General features: G+C 31.0%; 1 long non-coding RNA gene across 1 annotated transcript; it reads left to right on the forward strand.

Annotated features, from left to right (window-relative positions):
- Window positions 1-135: 135 nt before the first annotated feature.
- On the forward strand, window positions 136-1,129 carry LOC141702468 (uncharacterized). Its single transcript, XR_012567121.1, has 3 exons — window positions 136-226; window positions 349-429; window positions 1,061-1,129. It is a non-coding gene; the product is annotated as an uncharacterized LOC141702468 (long non-coding RNA).
- The last annotated feature ends 11,754 nt before the right edge of the window (window positions 1,130-12,883 follow it).

Genomic DNA, 12,883 nt, shown 5'->3' on the forward strand with positions numbered 1-12,883 from the left:
TACAGACCATTGCTATTAGTACACTTTGGGTCTTATGAAACTACCTTTTGTTAATACTAACTCAAACTAATAACAGTTGTTCTTGCATGAAAATGTGGCATGTAAAAAATAAGTTAAAATTGGTTTGAAGAAAAGAAATGCAACAGGGAGTGTAAACTGGAATACAAAGGTTTCTTATGATCTTGACAACTGGAATCATGTTGATCGCTTCCATTTCAATGATCAGGTAATACGGTTTTGTTGATGTTTGTGTTATTACTAATCGTTATATGTCAGCGATAGTCAATTAAGACGTTATATGTCAGGGATTAGTCAATTAAGACAACTGGAATCATGTCTTGAATGCAGGTGGCAGCAAAGATGTGGAGATTCTTCTGTATACCGTGGTTATAAAAACTGACTTGATACCTTTTGGAATTGGAATAGTAGGTGCAGTGTCTATTTCATACACCCCACCTTAGTTCTATTCACGTTTCTGTGTGCCTGTAAATTTAAATTATATTTAACTGAAAATAAACCAATGTTTTTTAACTATTTTGAATAAGCATCAACAGCTTTTTAGTCCTTTTATGTGCAATTGGTATATATATTAAATTATATTTTTTGATTAACTGTAGTGTTCCTCCACTGAAAATGGCACCCAAACCGAGAATGATACATCGAACATGACAGTGAGTCTGCAAATGGTATATATGTGATTGCATATTATGTGGAACATTTCTGTTAAATAACCATATTGGTGTCTCGATACCATGGCGATATGGTATGTCAATATAATTTAAATGGAACTTGATCGGATATATTCATAGTGAATGAGGAAATTGGACCGTTATATGTTACTGAGAAACAAGAAAAATGGTACACCCTTGCTGCTAACTGTTTTATTTAAAGCTATCTCAAACAGAATTAGCCCTAGTAATATGAACCTTGTCGGTAATAATTACGATTTATTCAGGATATGGTGTTAATGCAATTTTAATGTATATATACCCTTTGTTTCCATTTTAAAATATCTATGCTAGTCTGTACTTGAATTCATATTTTTTTTATGTTGTTGCAGAATAAGAAGATAAACCGTGATGATTTTGTGAAAAGACTGAGGATTATTGTTGGAGATGCATTACTGAGGTTAGCAATTCTAAAGATTTAAGCATATTCGCTGGAGATGCATTGCTGGAGATCCATTGCTGGCTTTCAGATTTGGCAATGTTTAAAGTGAGTTCTAAGAGACACATAGGGCATGTATATCCTACCGGCCACTGTACGGTTACGGCGCTTGTTTACTTATTATTTATTTTAGCGTGAAAGCTAATTTTTTTAGGGTATCCATTTGAGTAATAAAATATTCAATGTAAATGCTCTTTATTTTGATGATGATAATAGACAGACTATGTATTTAAGCATGCATTCAAATCCTATTATTTCCTTAGTCTACCTGATTGCAAGATCCATATATTTGATGTATGCTAGTTACAAAAGCAATTGGACATCACTTTTAAAGAAGAAAAGTTGATGCCAAAAAAGTTAATGTACATCATTTTAAGGTAAAAAAATTGATGTCAAAGAAATCCAGGTTCAAGTCTAAATGAAACATAGAAATCACTTTGTTTAAGATAAAATTGATGTCTATGTGACAGTATACACATCACTTTTAACCAAAAAATACTGATGTCAAACAACACAATGTACATCAGTTTCAGACAAACAACTGTTGTCAAAGACTAACATATTCAAATCTAAATGAAACATAGACATCACTTTATTCAAGAAAATACTGATGTTATATGCTAAAATAGACATCACCTTTCAGTGAAGAATCAAATGTTTAATACACCATTTTACATCACCCATATGAAAATTTTTGATGTCTTTGTGACAAAAAACATAGCTCATTATATGTTTAATCTGTTTTAATAGGTGTTATTTAGTTATTAAATAATTTATTTATAACATTTTTTGTAAAAAAAAATACATGGACATCAGTTTTTTAACCAAAATCGATGTCTAAGCTTGCATAGACATCGGGTATCCACCGATGTCTAGAATAGACATCACCGACATCAACATCGGTTGGTTAACAGCATAGACATCGGCCAAAAACCGATGTCTATGGACTTTTTCTTGTAGTGTATCTCTGTCCTTCTTCTGTATTGCAACATTGTTTAATCAAATTACACCTAATACTATTTTAACTATGATTCAGAGATGTTAAATTTTCTCAGCAATAATATAACATATATCAACATATTTTCACAACTTAGTATAATCGCTTTGCACATCACAAATGCATTAATGTTATATACAAGAAGAAAATATAGCTACCAAAATTTTAATACCTCTGCTACATGTCCTATTGTCTGTTGCAACCGCAATAACACCTCTTAAACACTAAGAAACATAAGCACCGCACACTTTTGATAATCCATAATTGTAAATTTATCAAATTCTTGACATAGATATAAACACTTAACAATTAAAATCAAAAGAAACTATACATAAAACAAAAAATAGTGTTAGTGGTTGAAGATATGAGGCTGAACAAAGATGTTAAATAAAAATAAAAATAAAATTGAAAAATAAATCTGAAAATACTTACAAATTAGGGGTCGATTCATGTTTTAGAAACTCTATTACAACATGGAAGAGACTCAATTCTTACTTTGCAGACTCAATTAGACCTTTATTAAAGCTCGATTAAAGTTTTTTAAAGCTCGATTCGAGTTTTATGAGTTCCAGTTAGTGTTGTATGTAGACCTAGTAGACTCGATTGCTTGAAAATTAGGGCAAAAGAAGAAAGATGTGAGAATAATGACCGAAAAGGTTTGAATTTTATGAAAAAAATATTAGACAACAGTTATTTTGAAAATTCTGATGTAAAAATATGTCTTTAACATCAGTTGAAAATAACTTATGTAATATATGTTTTTTACATCGGTTATTTTTTGACTGATGTTAAAAGGGTGATGTCTATTGGCCATTTTCTAGTAGTGTAACTTGTGTAGTTTGATTTTGTACTTCCCATTTGGATTTCTAATTGCCTTGGTTAGATTCTAATGTTCTAGTTGCATGGTATTCATGGATGTACTACATTCCAATTTGCCAACATTCGCTTAATACTTAATTTCATTTCGCAAGATCGATTGTTTCTCGAAAATGTTTCACATCATAAATCCTTTTATCCTAAATTTCTTATTATTTCTTGTACTTGAACTTGGTTGCATATATGAAATTCTAATTCTCGTATCCCTTGATGTCCCCTAGAAAATGGCCTTTCGAAATATCAATTTTCTATGAAAACTAACGACCTTTACCTACACTCATCTGTAACGTAAAAACGTAATATCAACTCAAAATCATAATTTAAATACTCGTGTAAAGTGTGGTCTTAATTTTTTTTATTTATACCGTAATATTACTATTCATAAAGATCTTTTATCAATGTCCAAAATTCAGGTTTTCACAGTATTCTCCCATTTAATCTTCACAGTTCCGCTTTCATTTTCGGAAAGATCGAGCACTAACTTATTCAATCCATGACATCCCTTTTCACACTCGGTCATTAATAATATTCTCTATATTTCAAGACATCTTCAATTCTTTCCATTACATAAAAATGGTTTTTTCCTCTCATTATTCTTTCTCAACACAACCTCAACATTTTAGTCAATTATTGAGTCATATTTCTAATTAAGTCCTTTAGTTACGTTCAAAGTATCTGAACTTCAAAATCCATCAGCTCAATCTTTTCTCTTTTACTTAAAGTGTCGGCCACCACACTGGCCTTTTCTTGTTGATAATAAATTCTCACATCCTATCCTAAATTAATTTTGACTATAGCCTCTAACGTCGTATTCTATGTCAGTATACACTCCGCAATATGGTTAAGAAAAAAAAAATCACGATTTTCCTCATCAGTTAAAGTCTTTATCCCTCAGAGGGGGCCTTGTCGCTGTTATTCTAAGTCATTATTAGGATACCTTTGTCACGGTCCTTAAATCGCTTACACACATCATTATAGTTCACAGACAAAATCCTCTTTTTATCGTCATGTATTGCTAACACAAGAGTGTTACCAATCTTACCTTCACTTTTTGAAAAATAAAATTCTCAAATTTCCTACATGCTTGGTTATTCTCGAATCCATTACATACTCATTCTGAAAAATTTTCGTAAGAGCGTACTCTTACTAATCACATCAGTATCTTTCAAATTTTCCCTCTATGATCATATTAAAGATCCTTATGTCTTTTCTAAATGTGTTGTTCCCACTTCAAAATACTTTACTCATCACGATGCTTCAATTACACAATCATATCACTCAGTTTTCATTCTCAGTTTAGATCAACGATTCTCAATTTTCTTTCCCCTTGCTCATATTGTAATCAATATTGGAAAATGATTTTCAAAGATAGTAATTTCATTTCGACCATTTTAAAAAAGATTCTGACATGGGATGTTCCAAGAAATAAGAAGCTCTGGATATAAAGAGCCTCAATGCTAAAAATATATAAGAAATTGCAGAAAGAATGTAATAAGGTTTATCGATCCTTCCACATCCTTAAAATTTTATATCATGATATTTTAAGTAATATTACTCGAAGGCGATAATTTCTTGGACGTAAACCCCATAAGGGTGGTCTTTATGAGATTTTCACATCAGAAGAATACTTTTCCTCTTGAGAAATAAGTGGATAATATTGAATAACTCATTGATTAAGGTTGACCAATAGGGATTTGTAAATTACAATAATTTAAAATATAAGTTATACATCATGGTAAAAATAATAAAGTAATTTGTTATTCAATTTATTATATAAACGAAAGAATAGAATATTCAAAGAAAAAAATAATTTCATAGAACTAAATTGAATTCTCGTTTGAGTTGAAAACCTAGTTATATCTCAATTAAATCATTCTTTGGAAATTCCTTTATCATACATGCTTGCATATTTATGAATTCTGAATAAAATTTTAGATTGGAAGTGGGACTAGAGGAACAATATCTAGTCCATCTCAAGACATATTACAACCGACTAAGAAACTGGCTAGCTCAATTGGATTAACATATAACAATTAGGTAGGACGATTAGCAACATTTTCATCATATTAAATAAAATTTCAACTAGTTAGGATAATTAACTAGTCGTTCATGAGAACATATGCAACTAAGCAGATTCAGCTTGTTCGTATAAAATTTTAATATTGTACCAACTGTAGAAAATCGTGGCTACCTGGGTAATGAGTAAAATAAAATTTTTTCAATTTTCGGCCAAAAGAGAATATAAAATCTGAATCGAGTGATCTTGGTATCGGAAAAATTGGTAGCCTCTCATCAATATTTCATATTAATAAACCGGTCCACCCAAAGGTGCCTCTGTATATATATCTTATCAGATTCTTACATAAAATTTAATTTAAAATACCAATATCGAATTGATATCCTAACTATGATTTCAACATTTGATAAGCAATCTAATCTTGAATTGAAGAAAAAAATTCACGAAGAATCCGTGGATATGAAATCATTCATGTTCTCAATAATTTGTCAATTATTAACGAGCTCGACTTCGAAGTGTAAGTATAAAAGAAAGAATTGAATGTAAATATTCTATAAGGAATATTTGTCAGTTAATTAAGAAAATATTTAAAATAAATTCCTTGAACAATTGAAAGAGAGTATAAATCGGTGTGAGCCTGAATAAGATAATCACAATTTTGAATAGAACTTCGTGGATCAAATAAAAGAATTGGAAAAGTCCTGGTTCATATAATTTTTTTAAAGTCATTGGTAATATCAGAAGTTCAAGGTAGATAACTAAAATGATTTCTTGATGTGACTTATCAAGGAAATATGAATGATACAAAGTTTTAAGGGTGTAGCTTTTCGAGGAGTAAATGACAAAATAAATCACCGATTATCCTAAATCTCACAATTACCCATTTGAGGATGATCCCACCTCCTCGCCTTCATAGTTACATATTCCAACTAGTGTGTCTCTTAACATCATTTAAGTCACTCATTAATTCGGTATCACAATTACATATGTTATTCCAGTAATTTTCCTCGAAGACCTTACTCCATATTATTTTAAAGGCATATGTTAAGCCGATAGGGTCCAACTACATGCATTCGTCACAAATTACAAGTGGCCAGTTACTTTTGGGAACAGATCAAAGAGATCTCTCATGGATCTTAATGTAGTCCATAAGTTCAGGGCCATGTGTGTGTAAGTAACATATGCTACCAAATTGATAGAGGTTTATGAATATATATCTGTAATCTCTAATAACAATTCTGCCGAAAATTTTTACTTTAGAGTCACTAGTCTTCTCCATTTAGTAGGTTTCAAGATTGAACCATCATTCATTGTAGTCCTATGCAATTCCATTGCGGATATAATCATCGATTTTATAAAGTCATCGATCTCCGGGTTGACCCATCATGGTCTAACGTATGAAGCATACTCATAATATCATGATATAGCTTGCTCGTCTTACAATAACGTCCTCATACAGAGTGGAACTCTTTTTTAAGGGTAATAAAATCATCAAGGGTGTAGTGGATATTATCTTTGGCGAATATAATGTTTATAGGGTATTGGATCCTTATAAGAAAATAATACATCTAAATATAATCCGTAACTTATTAACCCATTAACCTTAAATCTGTAATCATAATGAGACTTCATGGTTCTCACGTGTAAAATCCCGAATTTTTGACATCGGTAAAAGACCTTTATGAATAGTAACCTTGCAGTTCAATAAAAACTTTTACGAAAACACCTATATATGAGCTTTTAAAATAAAATTTCTAGTTGATAGTGTGATTTTACGTACCAAATGAGTGTATGTAAAATCCCTTCGTTTTCGGAGAAAACGAACTTTATAATCTTACGGACTATCGAGGAATACGAGAATCACATTACGATCAAGAATTTAGAATTCTAAAAATGAAAATCCAAGTATAAGGTTTCAAAGCATAAATGATTTATAAGAAAGGATTTACCCAACGAATAGATTACGAAGATTTACCACAAAAATGAATAAGCGACCAAGCGAATCCGTAAGTGAATAAATGAACCAACTAAGGCCATACAAATCCCATGCAAAAATATGCCAACCAAATTAGTACAAGGAGAAACCAAATTGGTTGATCAATTTGAACGAAGTTCGAAATATGGTTCCTTGAAACAAGGATTCTTGTTATTCATCATTAAAAGTTTGACAAATCCATGTACTAGCCAATGGCTAGCCTTAGAAAATAGATGCATCTTCAATTATTAAACATACATACATATTACATATCACACATATCACTGAATACTTCTAAAGGAATCCAATCCAAGCAACGCGCTCTCTCTCTCTCTCTCTCTCCAAGAACACAATGCTGATTTTCAAGAATACCACGGAAAGAAGAATTCAAATCTCATGTTCTACTGATTCATAAATCATCAAATTTTAACCAAATCTCCTCCATATTATGGGTAAGCTACTTACCAAATTTGGAGCCCATCAATGAAGTTTTCAATTTTATAAAAATGATTTAAGTTGAGGATAAATAGTAACTCCGAAAATTACTAACTTGTTTTCTTGATTTTTCATGGAAGTTTAAGTGTCCTAAAGCTAGACAAAGGCTTAATCAAGGATATTAGGACTTAATCAAGTATTATAAAGCTTCAAGGAAGGTATAAACATCATCAACCCTTTGATTTGCTTGAGTTATAAGATTGAGCATGAGTTATGTTTAAGTAAATGCTGATTGATTGAGTTTGGATTGTAAAAAGTTAGGTTTTGATGGTTGATTGTTATGGATTTATATAAGTGATTATTTCATATAGTTTAGGAATGATCTTGCAAGAAATATGAAATAATTGGTGTTTGAGTTGTTGCCAATGAAATTAACGTAATTAAAATCGGGAATCATTGCGCGTATAGCCGTCGTAATGTCTGTTTATATTTATGACTGTTTTAAACAATAAATTTAATGTTTTTATACACCACTAGACATGGATTTAAATTTCTTGTTTTTTAGTATGTAAACATATAAAAATCGTGCTGAGAAGATTTACGGATTAGGAGAAAAGTTCGGTTTAGTGAACGTAATCGAGAAAAGCAAATTGCTACATAGTTTTGACTTTAAGGGTATAATTGAGGCCTTTAAACATTTTTTAAAATCATGAAACTTGCTCAGTAGCTTAGTTATATAATGGGAAAGCACTCTTTAAATATTTAGTTAAAGATGTTAATTTTTTGATTTTATAAAAATGTCGGAGCCGAGGTCAGGCAAGGAGTTATCACCAAGAACACCTACTACCATTAAACCGTCACTTTAGGATTTTCACCCCTGCTACCAGAAAACCATTTTCAATTATTTGGTTCTAAATTTTGTCTAGATCATGCACGAGAAAATGGTACATCAATTCAGTTAACGGTTTGAGAGAAATCAATGTTTTAGTGAAAGCAGTATGAATAGTAAAACTCTGTAGTTGACCGAACATTTAAAATGCTTTTGACCTATTTAAATTCATTTTATCAAAATGAAACTTTTATGATAAATATTAAAACACTCCAGAATCTACTCGATGTGGTTCCGTAATAAAATATTAATTTTTGATTTATTTAAAATTTTAGAGTGCGATTCACATAATAGTAACATTGGGTAAAGTCAACTCTTGAAGACCACTTTGACCGTCCGTTTCGAACAAGGATTGATACTTATTTTGATTCGGTAGATTATTGAAAATTATGAAGTATTGTACTTATTAGAAATATTAGTCGGTGATGGGATTAGGAATGATGATTAAGATTATGATATTTGTTGATTAGAAAACCCGAAACAAGAGCAAGTCGAAAAACATATCTTGGACTCTAGGCAAGTTTTTAAACCTTACCTTTTAAAATTGTTGTGTTGTGTTTATTTTCAAATAAATGCTATATATACATGATGTTGTATTACGATATTTTATGAATTGTAATATGTAATATCATACAATATGTTAATGATTTTGGTACATGAATATTACCGAATTCAATAGACAATGCTACATAGTAGCGTTGTATATAGGAGGTGTATATTTTATACCGAGGATCCGTCAGTATAATTTGATGAAAACGGGAAGTATTCAGGATGTGTTTTATTTAAGAATATTAATGCCATAGTAGAGCGTGATGAACAATTGTAAGACCAAGAGTCGGGAAACTTTTATAAAGTATAAACCCGAGAATCATACTGGAGATGTTTTGGACGATTAAAAGTCCATAGGTATTTTATTCTGAGGGACTCGATGTCCCCTCGCAAAGCATTAAGTACCTCAAACTTTTATTAAAACAATTTCCAAAGATCGTGTTCCCTCAACTTATATTATTTATTTAAATGATGAATATTATTTTAAATACTCATTTTAAAGAAGAAGTATTCTTGGAAGAATACTTATTTAAAAATTTTAAATATTTAACATTTACTTAAGATTTAATCTATTTACTTAAACATAAATCATTCAGGGAATATTATTCAAATATTCTTTTAAAATAGAATTGTTCGAGGTTGATTATTTTAATAAATATTAATTGGTTATTTAATATTTATTTAGTGATTTTATATGGTTTCAAAACCATAAATCTTATTTCAAAATATTTTCTGAGTTTCAGAAAATCATTTTGGTATTATCCGAACTTTGAAAAATATTATTTCAATATATATTAATTATTTTGACTATAGTGTCAAAGGAAACTTCCCCTTAAATACTTATCTGTTGACAATGGTCAAGTCACATTATCTTATTACTTCCTCCGGAAATTCTCGGAAGGACATATATACATATATAAGATGAGTTGTATCTATGAACAAGCAAAAGACTTGAGGAACTTCGATATAATTCAAGTTCCTGTTTTATAATAAGATTTTTTAAAAGGACAAGGAAGGGTAGACTCTAGTACTTTGTGTACTAGAGCGACTACTGGTGTGCCACATGTAAACATGTGGAGTATGTAGAAAGTCTGGATGTATGAGACACACATAATATGCCCGAATGCGGCAAGGGTGACAACCGGATGTATGGTAGTCGTCCTTCTACTAGTAGAAAAGGTTACAGATTTCCGTATTATGACTGATCATTATATGCGGTGGCTCCGTTGAATGTCCTATTCTTCCAATTGGAATTGAGATGCAATACAGTAACTAAGCCTATGCATTGGGTTTACCATTAAGGTATTTACAGACTAATAAGTCAATCGAAAACATTATTTCAAAAAGAGATGTATATCACCAAGAAAATAATTATCCTTAGTATATAAATCGAGAACATTGTCAAGATATTTTGATATAGATAAGATATCTTATTTGATTTAAAAAGAAAAAGGTGTATACCACCAAGTTTTCAAATTTTCATATTATACGATGAAGTATTATATTAACAGTTATTCCCAAAATGTTTTATACATTATGGCTGAGCATTATTGCTCAATCTTGCTTTCTTTTAAATGTCACAACACAACATATAACCAGTATGCTAGTAAGAGACCAAGTCGACTGCACCTGCGAGGAGAAGTCCTTGCATCATTGCTTCAGGAAAGCCAGAACATATAGATAGGCTTCAAATATTTGTAAGATTATTGTAACTTTATGTAGAGGTTATGAATAATAGTTTAAGATCCTGGAAAGTACATTTGAGTTGTAATAAAAGAAGATTACATTTTGTACATCATTTCTAAGGCTATAATTGTGTGTGTGTGTGCGCGTGAGATTGAGGTTTGTTGGATTATTGAGTTAATACAGGTTAAACATGATTGAAGGATTGCGTGACCACCCAGATTTCTTACCCCGAATTATGGGGAGTTACATCACGTGTAATGCCCTCTCATGGGAAACCTATAAAAAAGTACGAGTAACAAGGCTCGTGTTGTCGAAATCGACATATGGTGTTGGTAATGATGTTTCAACCTCAAATGCGCCGGACACTCAGCTCCGTGTTTTATATCAAAATATTTTATAAATCATGTAAGATTTTCAATTCTCATCTTCCATTCTAATTATCTCTAGTGATTCCATTGGTCTTATTATAATACCTCAATTATGTTTTCCAATAAAACTTACTCATAGGTACTACATCTGGTAGTCCTATAACGAACTCTATATGAGCTCTTGCGCTATGCTCACATCTAGACTTTGCTCCCAACACTCTCGTCTCTAAGTACTATAACTTATTATTCTGATACCATTTCTATAACACCCCCAAATTCGGGATCAGGAATCTGGGTTGTCATGCAATCCTTCAATCATGTATAACATGCATCAACTTAATAATCCAATAATTCCACATCAAAGAACCCCAATCTCTCTCTCTCACACACACACATGTTATAGCCTCAGAAATGATGTACAACAAGTACCATTTGTTATTACAACTCAAATGTATAAAAGATCTCAAACAATTATTTGTAACCTTTACATGAAGTTACAATAATTACTACTAATATCTTATACCTATATGAATGATATAACCCACCTTAAACTAAGCTGCAGTAGCTACAGAAATCTTTCCATCTTCCAAGTTTCTTCACCAACATACCGGTTATCAATTGTGTTGTGACATTTAAAAGAAAGAAAGAGTGAGCAGAAACGCTCAGCAATAATATAAAATAGTTAAAATTGACTGTTAAATCTGACTGTAATTTCTAGTATAATATTATATAATTAGGAGAATAACTTTCTTTGTGATATACACCTATTTCAAAAAAAATATTTCATTTCTCAATTATTTTGCGAATACTTTCAGTAAACCCAACACCTAGGCTTGAGTTACAGTATCGCAAACAATTTCAATTGGAAATTTTTTAGGACATTCACGGAGCCGTACTATACGATGCTCAGTCGTATAGCATAATGTTGTTATTATTTTCTACTAATAGAGGGATGACTTCCTTACTACCGGGTCTTCACCCTTGCCGCATTTGGGCATTCTATGCATCTCCTTTCTCCCAGGTATATTTTGCATACTTCGCATGTCCATCGGTATTCATAGTACCTTCTCATGCAGTAATAATTAGTAGTCTCCCAGTACATAAAGTACTGGAGTCTACCACTCCCCGTCCTTAAAGAATTCTATCATATATCTAGATATTATTTTGTTCCCCAAGCATAATGCTTGTTGATAGGTATATACCGATACATATACACACTTTCGGAAATTTTGGAGGAAGTATTATGATAATGTGAGTCGAAATAATAGTTTTTGACGTTTTGTTGGAGGAAATACCGTTGTCAACGGATAAATATTTAAGGGGGAGTTCCTTTTGAAACTATAGTCAAAATATTTAAAACAAGTCAAAATTTTATTTCTTCACGATTTGAAAGTACTTGAATGATTTACTAAAATTCAGAAAATATTTAAAAATTTGATTTATGATTTTTAATCGCTTAAAACCTAAAATAAATATTTAATAATACTCAATAATCATTAATTATATTAAAACTCGAATAATTCTCTTTTAAATGAATATTTGAAATAACATTCATCTACTAAATAATATTTAATTTGAGTAAATAAGATTCTTGGAGATCGTTTGATAAAAATTTGAGGTATTTGATAAACCGTGAGGGAATATCGAGTCACTTGGAATATTTACTTTAATATCAAATAGAAAATAATTGTTTCAAACGAATCTGGAATACTTTCGGATTTTTAATAATTATATATATCGACCGACCCCCGGTCAATAATATAACATAATATACCACGCTGCTTATTAGCGTTAACATTCTTGGAAACACCTCAGGAATGCTTGTGGATTTTTATCAACTTATATCGACCAACACTCAGTCTCAATACACATCTGATATGTAATCTGCTCTTCTCTAGCATTATCAATTGAACTCCGGTAATAT

The sequence above is a fragment of the Apium graveolens genome, unplaced genomic scaffold (genome assembly GCF_009905375.1).
Source record: "Apium graveolens cultivar Ventura unplaced genomic scaffold, ASM990537v1 ctg5184, whole genome shotgun sequence".
NCBI lineage: Eukaryota > Viridiplantae > Streptophyta > Magnoliopsida > Apiales > Apiaceae > Apium > Apium graveolens.